Genomic DNA, 15,263 nt, shown 5'->3' with positions numbered 1-15,263 from the left:
ACCCTCCAAAATTTTGCCTTAGCTTTGTTTTGGGAGCCTCCTTAACAACCATCCTATGCAACATGTATTGCACTGTCAAGTACATGAGATTCATTGATTTATAGCAGCAGGACAACCTGCGCATGATAGTTTGTTGCATTCCCCTCACAGGCTTCTTCCACAAACTTAGTCGAGCTGCTGGCTGAGCATCTCCCTCAAGAAATTGCACAATTCTGGAGGGGAACCAGTCCTCCCTCCATAAATTGTGAAAATCTAACTGGCAACCCGCTGGGCTCAGAAATTGCGCAATCCTGTCAGTCAACGTTCCCAGAGAAAACTACACAATCTGACCCAGCAGGACTGCTCAGACTAGAAATTGCACAATTATGGGCAGCAGTCAGCGACTCCTCCTAGAAATTGTGCAATCCCTCTGGGCAGCCAACCAAACTTCCTCCCAGAAACTATGCAAAAGTTACCCTTAGTCAAGCAGACTGTTGCATGTGCCCTCAGGTTGACCGGTTCCACCCGGGACTGATGAAACTTGACTTGCATGCATGGGATTCTTTTTCCCGAAATAGCAAAAAGAAACATGCAAAACGAATCCCTAGATTTTAGGGAGCTATTTTTAGCAGCTGGAGGTTACATGCAAAGATCATTTTAGAAACCTTCATCCAAGTGTCGCTTTTTCCTAGATTTGTGGCATGCGCATCATGAGCTTCAAACTTATTTATTCGACGCTTCAGAGCTCACTTCTTCACATCGATCTTGGAGCTTTGACATCCCACAACACATCCAGGAGTCTTCAACACATCCAAATCAACTATTTCCGGGTAAGTCCGCTTGATTTCTGTGAATGCTTGCTATCGTTTGTATGCATATTAGCTTGTACTAGCATCGTTTTAGTTTTCATAAGCATCTCACTGCTGTCGCATGCATGACACTGTTTTGCACGAACGATCTCCGATTCGGTGACTCGCTTCACACACATGCATGTTGTTCTATTTTCTGAATCTTGCATTCACTATTTGCATGCACGATCATTCACTCCTTCTTACACTCAGTATTGCCATGCATTCACCTCCACATTCACTTTCAGTTTCTCGTCGGTGGGTCTGGGAAACCTTGGCCCGGACTTTTCCTCATCAAGACAACATTGCGCAATCTTGAGAGGGAAGGCTCTACCTTCCTCCCAGAAAATGCGCATTTCTGGCTAGTGATTGTCCTCCATGCTTGCCTTGGGAAATTATGAGGGGCAATGACTACTGGCCCACAAAATTGCGCAATGTAGTCCCTGGGCCTGCATCACTTGCTAGCTGAAATTGTGCATTGTGCAATCCCAACACGCAACAAGCCAGTCTGGATTGTGCATTACACATTTCCAGTCATCAACCAGCCTCACAGCTGTCCAGATTGCCTTTTTCTTAGTTCCAGCAACCAGTACCCCAGCCTCCCATGAAAAATTGCACAATCCTTGCCAGTCAATCCCCAGGCATGTTGCATGACGTTCCTTAAGTTTACTTTGGTTTTAGCTGACAGATTTCTTGCCATGCATGTCACCATGTCTCCAAATCTAGCAAGTGTTCGTCCACCTCTCAGCAGTTCAGGATCAATGGCCTCCAAGAGATCAGGATCAAAGAACATCGACGAAAGTGCAATTGGAGCAACAGTTGGGCAAGCGTCAACAAGTTTTTTGATCTATGAAGACACCAGCCTGATCGTAGACAAGGACATCAAGCTGAAATGTCAAGAGGTCAATGATGCATTTGCTGGCACTTTTGGGGAAGACCTCGAAGACCGCTAAGTCTATGTTAACATTCACAAGTCCGGCTTGTACTAGATTGCATGTAGGTATCCCGCGTTCCCATGCACGAACATGATACAGTGGATTGTCTCTCACACTGATCTTGAGATGATGACATTGAGCAATGTTAGCAGGAGGGATATTGCTACCTTTAGGGCACAAGATTATCAGTAGATGTATCATATGTCGAAGCCAGTGGTCACCATGGAGACACCCTTCAGCATACCCAACAACAATGCCAACTCTAGGGATATCTTGAAGAATTGGGTGAAGGAGCGAGCCAAATTCAGGATGACACCCAACTAGGTTTACAATACGAAGATACTGCGGAAGACGTATCAATACTTGGTCATCTTTGCATGTCACTTGTATGCCCAAGAGAGCTCGGAGACCTTCCTGCAGAGTTGGGTGATCGTGTTGGACCAACTGGCTAGTGAAGGCAAAGCATACAACTAGTCCGACATGTTGGCTCACAGGATGAAGGAACAGGTAAGAAGAGCTCAATAGCCGCCCAAAGGTCAACAAACAGAAATATACATGTCCGATTATATCTTGAATGGAATCTGTGCCAGTCAGGAGTTCCTAGGCTTGAAGTGGGCATGGACATCGGTGGAAATCTCTATGAATACTTATTGTAAAATGTTGTTTGAATGCAGATTCAGAGGAGTCATCACACAACTGTCAGATCATTTTGTCACCCCATGTTGGGTTGTGTTATATTCTTTCAACGTAGTTAACAGGGGGTTTGAGGGGCACCCGTAACCCCACTTTATGGGGTCCGAGGCAGCGCCCCGGAAAATTTTGGTTTTGGACCATATGTTAGGTTGGGCGGACCCACCTATGGTTTTGTGCATGATTTTTGCACATGTTTTTTGGACACGATGGTTTTCGGTCCATGGTATTGGATGCTTCGGCATGTATAAATATGTATTGTAACATTGAAAGGAACATAATGAAAAATCAAGCTGGTAGTCCCGGTTTTGGGATCCAGGGGAAAATCTCTGTGTATATGTGTTTTATGTGTTCTTCTCTTGCATTATTTATTTTTTGTGTTTTAGAATTCGTATGTAGGAAATTTCTGTACGGGGTTAAAACCTACATTTGGTATCAGAGCAGTTTTGGCTTCAAGGGGATGCCTTTGTTGTTGAGGGGTTTCGCTCGGGCCTGTGGTAGACCCTGTTCAGTGGGAGATCTATGAGATCGATTCTGGTGGTGAAAGAAGATGGAGAGCAATGGAAAGATAGAGATTGAGAAATTTAATGGTCATAGTTTTGAGTTGTGGAAACTCAAGATGGAGGATTTGTTGGTGGATAAAGACCAGTGGATCGCGGTAGATCCGGGTACTAAACCAACGGGAGTGTCCGATGACGAATGGAAGAAGTTGGATTGGAAGGCAAAGAGCACAATACGATTGTGTGTCTCAGATTCCGTATTGTTGAATGTATCAGGGGAAGCTACAATGAAGGCTTTGTGGGACAAGTTAGGGACTTTGTACCAATCTAAGTCTCTGGTGAATAAACTATTCCTATGGAAAACGCTGTATAACCTGAGGATGAAAGATGGAGACTAGGTGACAGAGCATTTGAATTAATTTAATACCATGGTAAGTCAGTTAACATCTGTTGATATTAAAATTTCAGATGAAGATAAGTTCATCAGTTTGTTGTGTTCTCTACCAGATTCGTGGGATAGTCTGGTTATTTCAATAGGTAGCAATGCAACTGCCTTGCATTTTGATGAAATAGTCTCATCCTTCCTGACAGAGGAGATGAGACAGAATAATATGGAGAGCCAAAATGGTGATGCCTTGTCTATACAAGGACAGTCCTAGAACATAAACAAAAATAAGTCATCGAGTGGGAGATCTAAATCTCCAGGAAAACCTATAAAGGTGGTGTGTTGGAAATGCGGAAAGGAAGGCCACTTCAAAAGGGACTGTAAATCTAAAGCTCTTGACAAAGGAAAGGGATCTGATGAGGCTCCTTCTGCAGAGGCGAAAACCACCTCAGATGAATGTGGGGATGTGTACTTGGCTTCTTCAAGTACACATGTAGATCATGAGGCATGGTTGATTGACTCAGGTGCATCCTTTCACTTCACTCCCCATAGAGAGTGGTTCTGCAAGTATAAGAAATATGATGGTGGTGATGTCTTCTTGAGGGATGACAGGAAGGCTAGAATCGTTGGTCGTGGAAAAGTAAAGTTGAAGTTGCAAGGTGGAAGGGTTAGAACGCTTCCAGGTGTTCTACATATTCCCGCATTAGCCAGAAATCTAATTTCTGTTAGCAAGCTGGATGATGCAGGTGTAAAAACAGTGTTTAAGAAGGATACCTGCAAGATGGTTTGGGGAGCACTGGTATTGATGCAGGGAGTTTGGATTGGAACTCTGTACAAGCTGCAAGGTAGCATTGTTATTGATGGGTGCAATAGTTCTGTGGTTCCTGAAAGTGGAGCAGAAAATCTAGTGGTCTCTGGAGAGAAGACCATGTTGTGGCATCAAAGGCTTAGAAATATTGGAGAAAAGGGCCTTCAGATACTTCATGGTAAATGTATGGTAGAAGGTATGAGTAATATCTCTTTGGATTTTGATTTCTGTGAAAATTGTGTATATGGGAAGCAGAATCGGGTGAGTTTCTCCTCTGGTAGTAAGACGGCGAAACAAATATTAGAACTTGTGCACAGTGATGTGTTTGGACCTGTGAAGGTTCCATCACTGGATAAGTCTGTGTACTATGTATCATTTATAGATGATTTCTTAAGGAATACTTGGATATATTTCCTTAAGAAGAAATATGAAGTCTTTGACAGGTTTAAAGAATTTAAGGCTTTGGTGGAAAACCAGACAAAGAAGAAGATAAAGGTGTTGAGGATAGATAACGGTGGAGAGTTTTGCAGTAAGGAATTTGAAGAATTCTGTAAGAAGTGTGGTATAGCACGGAAGAAGAATACTCCATATACACCTCAGCAAAATGGAGTTGCAGAAAGAATGAATAATACGTTGATGGAAAGGGCAAGAAGCATGCTCAGTGGTGCCGGGTTAGGACAAGAATTATGGGTAGAGGTGGTGGATACTGCACGTTACCTGGTCAACAGGTCACCTTCATCAGTGTTGGAGGATAAGACTCCACAAGAGGTATAGACTGGTAAGAAACCCTCTCTTTCACATCTGAGGGTATTTGGATGTGATGCATATGTACATGTTCCAAAGGAGAAAAGAACCAAGTTGGATAGTAAATCTGAAAAGTTCATCTTTATTGGGTATAAGGATGGTTGAAAGGGTTATAAGGTTTGGAACCCAGTCACATGGAAGGTTGTGTACAGCCGAGATGTGGTTTTCAGAGAGGTGAAGGATGTTATTAAACATGAAGTCCAACGAAAGGAACCTGAAAAGATAGAGTTTGAGCTAAAGGAGGAAGAATTAGACTCTACAATAGAGGAGGAATCAGAAGATGAAGAGCCATAAACTCTGGTTGTGAGAAGATCAGTTCAAGAAAGAAGGCAGCCAGAAAGGTATAGTTCATCTGCTTTCTGTTCAAATTTTGCTTTGTCTATTTCTGATGATGATCCCAGAACTGTGAAGGAAGCAGTGGATTCAGAGGATGGACAACTCTGGAAAGAGGCCATGGTTGATGAAATGGCATCTTTACACAAAAATGAGGCTTGGGATCTAGTGGAGTTGTCAACTGGAAGGAAACCCATTGGCAGCAAATGGGTGTTCAAAAAGAAGACAAATGCAGAAGAAAAAGTGGAGAAATAAAAAGCTCGGTTAGTAGCAAAAGTTTATTCCCAGGTGTCGGGAATTGATTTTGGTGATATTTTTTCTCCTGTTGCCAAGGTAACTTCTATTAGATTACTTTTATCTGTTGTTGTTGCTTTTGATTTTGAGGTAGAACAGATGGATGTGAAGATAGCATTTCTTCATAGGGATTTAGAAGAGGAAATCTACATGAAGCAACCTGAAGGCTTTGCAGTGAAGGGTAAGAAAGAATTGGTATGCAAGTTAAAGAAGTCTCTGTATGGGTTAAAACAGTCACCAAGGATGTGGTATCAGAAATTTGATACATTTATATGGGGACTTGGCTTCACCAGAAGCAAAGTAGATCATTGTGTGTATTTTAAATTAATTGGTGACGTGTTATTTATCTAGTCTTGTATGTGGATGATATGTTGCTGGTTGGAAATGGAAAAGAAATTATCCAGGATTTGAAGACCCAATTGTCCTCCAAATTTGACATGAAAGATATTGGTGCTGCAAACTATATTTTGGGCATGGAAATTAAAAGAGATCGGGCAAAGAGGAAGCTCTGGTTAAACCAGAGGAAATATGTCGAGACAATACTGTAGAGGTTTAATATGCAGGATAGTAAACTGGTGAAGGTTCCTATTCCTGTAGGTGTGAGGTTATCTGCTGAAAAATGTCCCAAGGCACAAGAAGAGGAAGAGGACATGTCCCGTGTTCCATATGCAAGTGCAGTCGGTAGCCTGATGTACGCAATGGTTTGTACTAGACCAGACATTGCACATGCAGTGGGAGTATTGAGCAAGTTTATGTCAAAACCAGGAAAGGAGCATTGCACAGCAGTGAAGCGGGTTTTCAGGTATTTACGTGGCACTAGTGATTATGGTCTGTGCTACCAAGGAAGACCAGGATTGGACAGAGGGTTGGATATTCATGGCTTTGTTGATGCAGACTGGGCTGGAGATCTGGATTAGAGAAGAACTACAAGTGGGTATGTGTTTAATCTATTTGGAGGTGCAGTCAGTTGGAAGAGTAAGAAACAATCTGTGGTGGCAGTATCAACTACAGAGGCAGAATACATGGCAGCCACTCATGCAAGCAAGGAAGCAGCTTGGTTGTAGAGATTGTGTTCAAGTATGGGGTTAGTAAAGGAAGCTATAAGGATAGACTGTGACAGCCAAAGTGCAATTTTCTTGGCAAAGAACCCTGCATATCATTCAAAGACAAAGCACATTGATGTTCAGTATCACTTTGTGAGGGATATGATAGAAGAGAAAAATGTGTTGCTGGTAAAGGTGGACACTTTGAAGAATATTGCAGATGCATTGAAAAAATCTGTGAGCTCTGAGAAGTTATCTTGTTGTGGAGAGACAGTGGGCATTTTAGGGCTGGGAAAATGACTAAGCTCTCTTATGGCCCCCTGTGGAAAGAAAACAACAAGTTGGATAATGTTGGGTTGTGTTATATTCTTTCCACGTAGTTAACAGGGGGTTTGAGGGGCACCCGTAACCCCACTTTATGGGGTCCGGGGTAGCGCCCCGGAAAATTTTGGTTTTGGACCATATGTTATGTTGGGCGGACCCACCTATGGTTTTGTGCATGATTTTCGCACATGTTTTTTCGACGCGATGGTTTTTGGTCCATGGTATTGGATGCTTCGACATGTATAAATATGTATTGTAACATTGAAAGGAACATAATGAAAAATCAAGCTGGTAGTCCCAGTTTTGGGATCCAGGGGAAAATTTTTGTGTATATGTGTTTTATGTGTTTTGCTCTCGCATTATTTATTTTCTGTGTTTTAGAATTCGTATGCTGGAAATTTCTGTACAGGGTTAACCTACAACTTGATGTACAAGATGATATTTGAGCACGATCCGCCTTGTATGTCAAAGGAAACAATGGATGCACTGATTGACATAGCATATTGTTATGCCTCACTGTCCAACACCTTCATACGGATGTACAATGCGGAGAAGCCTCCGCATGTTTTGTTGAAGTTTTCCATGAACAAGCTCGTCATGCAAGAGGTATCATACCACATCTCGGCAGAACTGTTAGCTAGGCTGCAACGGAAGAAGGAGGCACCTTGGCCTCCTATTTCGTTGCAGATCTAGTTATACGAGATACAAAATTTCAAGCATGCAGATGTCGAAGTAGAGGATATAAAGAAATATCCTTTCGATGCTTGAAGCTTCAATCCGTATGACCCACATTGTTTTGTAAAATATCACTGTGCGAGAGTACAATTTCAGTGGATCCACAGGGCGTGTCATTGGGTGGAGGAGGACCCATGGAGATATTGTTATAGTTTCTCCAGGCCCAATGAATTGGTTGGCATTGCTATGGAATGGTTAGATAAGTAGTGTGAAGCAGCATCCAGGAGAGCATCAGTAGCAGAGGTAAACATACCGGTGTATGACAAAGGCAAGGGGAACATTGTTGACAGCTTGGAGGCAGAGAAAAGCTGCAAGTTCAGAGCAGACCCACTTGTGCAAAAAGCATATTTTGAAATAGAGGCGAAGAGGCAACAACACGACATGAGGAACGTGCAAAGGCAGAGAGAAAAACAAACAATGCAAGAAACATAGAAGAAGTTGCAAGAGTTGAAGGAGCAACTTCGGAAGGAACAGGAGTTGTGCAGACATGAGAAGGAAGCGCAACAAGAATAGGTACATCAAGGGGCACAACATGTATAGACAGATGAAACTGCGCCCGTATAGGTAGTCAACTCATCCAAGCAACTGGCACCAAGTAGACAGGGTGAGTAGTTGCAGGAGCAAGACTTCGCTCAAGAGATTGAACAAGCACTTGAGCAGATAGATACAGATATGGAGTAGCACAAGTTAGAGCAAGACATCGACCTCATGCCTTACCATCAAGAGGTCGACCCACCAGCTTCACTGGATTCGGAATCAAAGCAAGTCCCAAGCGACCAAGGAGACACTAATGTCCTTGGAGACCATCCAGAAGGAGAGATGCACAACATATCATTTGACGAGTCACAACATAGAGTTGTGCAATCTCGCAAAGTGTCTACTCCAGAGGAAAACACATCTCCTATGCAGTTTGAGGAATGAGTGATCATGTTTGATGTGTGCAAGCATCCAACAACATTGGCCAATGTTACTAAAGCATATGCCGAAGCCACTAGCTCGAGTGTTCTCTTCTTGATAGCTGCAAATGAGCAAATGACTAAGGAGTTACAGATGGCCAAGCAGGGAGGAGAACTGGTTACAGCATCCACCCGAGCAGAGTTGAAGAAGGGAATACTGGATGAAGTATTGTCCCTTGAGATAGTCATGCAAGCATTGTATTCCAAGTTTGGTACTGTGCATAAAACAGTTGTCCATCTCAACGGTTGGCAGCAACGATGTGTTTGGAGAGCACATATCTTATCAAAATTGCATATTGTTGTTGAATACATGCAAACATGGACAATGAGATACAAGGGAGCCCTGTTACACTTGTCTAAGATGATGAAGCCCAAAGCAGTCGATCTGAAGGCACGCATCCAGAGTTAGATTCAGAACTATGAATATATCTCGCAGCTCATCACTAGTCTACAAGCTTCCCATGCACGGGTATTCAGGAGTGTGGATGTTATTATGTACGCACACACAATCCCATCTATTGGGACACTCACCGAGGCAAAGACAAAGGCACAAATCTTCCTGGAGCTTGACTTGTACTTTGATGAGTTGATGCGCATAACCATTGGCGCAGACTTCGTGATTAGTGAAGACATCATGCATTAGTACGTCGTTGTTCTAGTTGCACTCAAGACAATGATGCGCATGTTATCAGATGAGTTGGACAGAGGAGCCCAATCAGTGTACCCGAATGCGATGGAGGCAAGACTTCGTTTCCTGAAAGATGTCACCAAAGAGTACACGGACACCATCGTGGACTACCAAGCATGGCATTAGTTTTCCACCATCGACCATCATGAGGTTGTCGAAGAGCTGGTCTTCCCACAGGTTTCTGAGTCATAATGATGTCTTGGATGGCTTGCTCAAGCCTATTTTGTCTCACATGGGTACATGTGCAGATTGTATGTAATGTCTTGTCAAGTGGAAGTTCAAGCGTCGATAGTTGGATGTAACGGTCATAGAGTAGATGAAGAGTCATGAGGATAGAAGAACAAATACAAAGGGGAATGTCAAGGACCACCCCACCCTTTGCTATATATAGTCCCTCATAACCCATTGTAAGGGCTTTTGGTCATCCAAGCTTCCCATAGGAGTATCTTAGAGAGAGCTTGGACAATATTGTAACAAGCCTTGGCTTCTCCACTGTGCAGAGCTAATATATCTCTTTGGAGGAGCATGCGACAGTGACTGTAATGTTTTGGTGTCGAAACTAGTGGTTGGTCATGGTTGTATTATATGACTGGAACTTACACTTCTTAATATAACAGAGCCAACACGTTTCATGCACATGTCGTATTGTATTTCAGCTATCTGGTTTACTCTAAATGATATATGTATGTGTTTGCTTACACATGCATGTGTAGCTATTTTTTGTATATGTATGTATGAATCTTAATGAAATGTGATGTTGGTTAAACCATCACTTTGGATTGCTAGCTCACTTTCCTTCCAATTTGTGATGCATCTTAGCTCGTGTGTTCCCTTCTTAACTCTGTGCTTTCACAGGTTTCCAAGGGGTGCACTCACCTCACCCTATTTGTGTTAGAACTACTCATGCACCTTCCTTGACTTGATTCATATGTCACACCCTTGCTACCAATAGGGAAATATTACTTGCCTCTGTGCAAAATTGCGGTCAAGGGGATATGTATGACCCATTGCTGGGACTCCTACACCAAACGATTTGAGGTCTAGTTGGGACTTCTTACCGGGGAGATCCCTTGACATGTTGGCAGGTCCAACACCGTCAATGTTTCTAGCGCTAGAAGGAGGGCCAGATGACAAGCTGTGCCCTCTCATCTTGTTTTGAACCTTTGCACATCTATCATGGATTCTGTCACACTCACCCCTCCACGATGTTTTTCACATGTGGAGCCTCTCAACATCACGAGGGAGTTTTTTTTATCTCTTGTCCAAATTCATGTATGATTGTGAAGGCGAAGTGGCCTAGCCTATGTTCTTACAAGAATTATTTGCCATGATTTACAAGGTAGATGAAGGCTTTGATGAAGAGGCCAGCCTGCTGCTTTCATACACACTTCGGGAATCCCCACAATGGTGGTGCTGCGGTCTTCCGGTTGATAGCATGCACTCACTTGAGTAGTTTTGTGATCTCATTGAATCTAATTTCCATCATTTTGATCCAAAACATCTTAAAGGAAAACTGTTACAACAACGGAAGGCCCCGCATGAATCGCATATGGATTTTTGGCAGCGCTTCCGTGATTTGCAGTTTGAAGCTCTAAAAAGGCAGATGAAATTTCCATATCTTTGGGATAGATTCGAATACTATCTTAACAAATCAGTCCATCCCAAGAAGAAGTTCGAGCCCAAGCCCCGCTCATCATACTTCAGTGATGGAGCTGCGCAATCACAGACCGACACGGTCTCTGTCATAGGTGTTTGTCCGCCGTCCCCTCATCAAACAGCTCCACCACTGTAGAGTGATGTGGGAGAATAGGCACACACATCTGTTCAACTGTCACATTCTCCCAACATCACTTCACTTAATTTTCACGTATATTTGGTTGTGAGTCCATGGAGTTGTCACATGCATTTTGTACCTCAAACTCCGTCTGCGTACTCGAATGATCCTATGGATGATACTATCTTGTGTTCTTCCATTCCGGACTCTACCCTTGTTGTGAACGAGGATCAAGCCATCGATGGAGTTGGTGCTTCACAACCAAAATGCACTATCATTCATGAAGAGTATAGCTGGGGCTTGAGCGTCAACACTTGGCGAAGGATGACTCCCTTCTATCTGAGCACCCTCTGTTCTTTCCTGACATCTTTGGCGAACTTGCCATCCATGATTTTGCATGTGTATCTCCATCCACAGATGCACCCATTTTTGATCATTTGCAGGACACATCGGATGTCAGTTCATCATCTGACAACGGAGAGGATAAATTATTCATTGAAAATCCACTTGAATTTTCATCTGCTTTTTCCGAAAACACAGAGGGTGAATTTGTCTGCTTCTCATCTACCCCTCAGTTTGATTCATCAGATCATGAGGATGCTGAAGAAATAATTGATTTTGCTGATCGTAGCTGTCATAATCTATTTACTCCCGTATTCAACCACGATGATGATTCTATCATAGTTGATTTTTTGAAGCCACCTATTCATGATGATCTATCTGTCAACGAAGTCGAAACCCCACGGATTGTCGAGGCACTTCAGCCTGAGCTGATGGTTATGTTAGGCCCTTACTGTCCCGAGGTTGGTTTCACTTCCGATCAGGAAATTGTTGAAACACCCAAGGCTCCTCATCACTCATCTGTATGCATTGAAGATCAATCTCACACACAGATCATGCTTCCTCCACTCAGACTACATGATCCCATCGCTCATGCATTGGAGGAATCTTAGCACATGTGCACGATGAAAGTTGCATTTGTTTCTTTCATTTGCTTGCATGTCACAGTCAAGACTATGTGTATGCTTAAAAACTGCACGTAGTGTCACACAACATCGCGATAAGTCCACGAAATTCATGTCATGTACTTGCACTCACTTATGTTTTGTGGACACAGTTAAACTTGGAGTATGTTTATCTTCATTGTTATATCTTTCATGTTTGTTGGTTCACACAACTGTGTTTTTCGCGAACCATGCCTTCACCAACATGGGTTGACCAATTCGCCTGTGACTTCATTGGAAGTATCACTTCACGTGAGTAGTCCCATGCACCGTTAGCTTAGGAGTAGGAGTAGTGTTTTCTTTTGGTTTGTTTGCTTGCATGCTTGTTCGATTACTTGCTTTACATGTTTGTTTGCTTACCTGTTTGTTTTCTTACTCACTTTGTTTTCGCTTTTACTTCTGCTTCCACTTTGTTTTGTGTTTGTTTGCTTGTTTATGTTCGTAGGCTAGTTTCGCATGAGACCATGCGCAAATCTTGAAACGGGTTGGGTAAAGTACAAGAGGACTTGTGAATTTATCAATGCTTGGTTATCCTTCGTCCTGCCTTTGTACAAATAACACGTTATCTTTAGTCCATGATACGTCGATGGTAAATACGTACTGTTCAAAGTGAACCTTGGTGAAAACACAACGCCTACGTGCTAACTAGTGTCAGCTACTCTAGTCGGTTGTTTTTTTGGGTTAACCCTTAGCAGCTCAGTCAAGTAGAGTAAGGTGAGGGGGAAAACCTTAACAAGCACGTGAAAGGTATACATAAACTAATTCTCTAAAGGAACAACTTCTTCTGATCTCAATAAGTCGGGATCCCTCTTCCACCTCTGAAATTAATAAGTGCTATGCACAATTATGAAAATGAGAAATGAAAAAATGAAAGTGAAAAATTTCAAAAAAATGAAAATGAATAAGGCGAAAGAAGAGAAAGTCTTCCTACGAAGAGAGGTGATGCAAGTAACTCCACCGGATTACTGACCAGGTTCGCTGGCAGCAGAGTGATGCTTGTGTTCCTGTGTGACTCCGACGGGGCACTGTCAAGGCCTGTTGGTAGCGGAGAAACACCAGAGATGAAGCTAAAACTCTTATGATTATACTGCTTGTGCACCAATATACTCCTCATCCCCAATGGAAACAAGTATGTTGGCTTGGCTTGGAATGTTTGTTGACTGACCAAGAGCTTGGAAAATGCTACATCTTACAATCAAGCAAGTGTGCAAACCAAGACGAACAAAGAACTGAACAATACTTTCGTAGGTGTTAGACTTGCTTTTCACAAACAGGTCCATTCAGAGAGCTGGAGTTCTACCAATGTGTCGCCAAGTGTTGTAACGGCTACAACCACCCTCCAAAATTTTTCCTTAGCTTCGTTTGGGAGCCTCCCTACCAAGCATCCTCAGCAACATGTCTTGCACTATCAAGTACATGAGCTTCACTGATTTTCTAGCAACAGGACAACTTGTGCATGATAGTTTGTTACATTCCCCTCATAAGCTTCTTCCCCAGACTTAGTCCAGTTGCTGGATGAGCATCTTCCTCAAGAAATTGCGCAATTCTGGAGGGGAACTAGTCTTCCCTCCAGAAATTGTGCAAATCTGACTAGCAGCCTGTTGGGCTGAGAAATTGCGGAATCTTGTCAGTCAACCTTCCCAGAGAAAACTGCACAATCTGACCCAACAAGACTACTCAGCCTAGAAATTGCGCAATTCTGGGTAGCAATCAGCCGTTCCTCCCAGAAATTGCGCAAACCCTCTGGGAAGCCAGCCTAGCTTCCTCCTAGAAACTATGCAAAAGTTACCCTTAGTCAAGCAGGCTGTTGCATGTGCCCTCAGGTTGACCAGTTCCACCCAGGACTGAGAAAGCTTGACTTGCATGCATGGGCTGTTTTTTCCCTAAGCAGAAAAAATCGACATGTAAAAAGCATCCCTAGATTTTAGGGAGATATTTTTAGCAGCTAGAGGTTACATGCAAAGATCGTTTTAGAAACCTTCCTCCAAGTGTCATTTTTTCCTAGATTTGTGGCATGCGCGTCATGAGCTTCAAACTTATTTATTTGAGGCTTCAGAGAACACTTCTTCACATCGATCTTGGAGCTATGACATCCCACAACACATCCAGCTCAACTATTTTTAGGTAAGTCCACTTAACTTGTCTTTTCCAACATTTCTCTCACTTTTTGTATTTTGGCTTGTGTGAGTGTTTTTTGCTTGATTTCTGTGAATGCTTGTTGTCGTTTGTATGCATATTAGCTTGTACTAGCACCATTTTAATTTTCATTAGCATCTCATTGCTATCACATGCATGACACTATTTTGCATGAACGCTCGCCAATTTGGCGACTCGCTTCACACACATGCATGTTGTTTCGTTTTCTGAATCTTGCATTCACTATTTGCATGCACGATTATTCACTCTTGTTTATACCCAGTATCACCATGCATTCACATCCATGTTCACTTTCAGTTGCCCATCGGTGGGTCTGGGCAATCTTGGCTCGAACTTTGCCTCATCAAGACAACATTACACAATCCTAAGAGGGACGACTTTGCTTTCCTCCTAGAAAATGTGCATTTCTAGATAGTGACTATCCTCCAGGCTTTCCTTGTGAAATTCTGAGGAGCAGTGGCTGTTGGCCCAGAAAATTGTGCAATTCAGTCCCTGGGCCTGCATCACTTTCTAGCTGAAATTGCGCATTAGGCAATCCCAACACCCAGTAGGCCAGTCTAGATTGTGCATTGTGCAATTACAACAGTCAACCAACTTCACAACAATCTGGACTGCCTTTTGCGTAGTTCTAGTAGCCAGTCTCCCGGCCTCCCACGAAAAATTGCGCAATCCTTGCCAGTCAATCCCCAGGTATGTTGCATGTTGTTCCTCAAGTTTTCTTTGGTTTTAGATGACATATTTCTTGCCATGCATGTTGCCATGTCTCCAGATCTAGCAAGTGTTCGTCTGCCTCTCAGTAGTTTAGGATCAATGGCCTCCAAGAGAGTAGGATCAAAGGACATTGATGGAAGTGAAACTGGAGCAATAGTTGAGTGAGTGTCTATGAGTTTGTCGATCTATGAAGACACCAAGTTGATCGTAGACAAGGACATCAAGCTGAAATGGAAAGAGGTCAATGATGAATTTGCAGGCATTTTTGGGGAAGACCTCGAAGACCGCCAAGTAT

Source organism: Pinus tabuliformis, chromosome 9 (assembly GCF_031772625.1).
Source record: "Pinus tabuliformis cultivar Carrire ecotype Pingquan chromosome 9, CPIR1, whole genome shotgun sequence".
NCBI lineage: Eukaryota > Viridiplantae > Streptophyta > Pinopsida > Pinales > Pinaceae > Pinus > Pinus tabuliformis.
The sequence above is the reverse complement of the archived record's forward strand: the minus strand, read 5'-3'. Positions refer to the sequence as shown.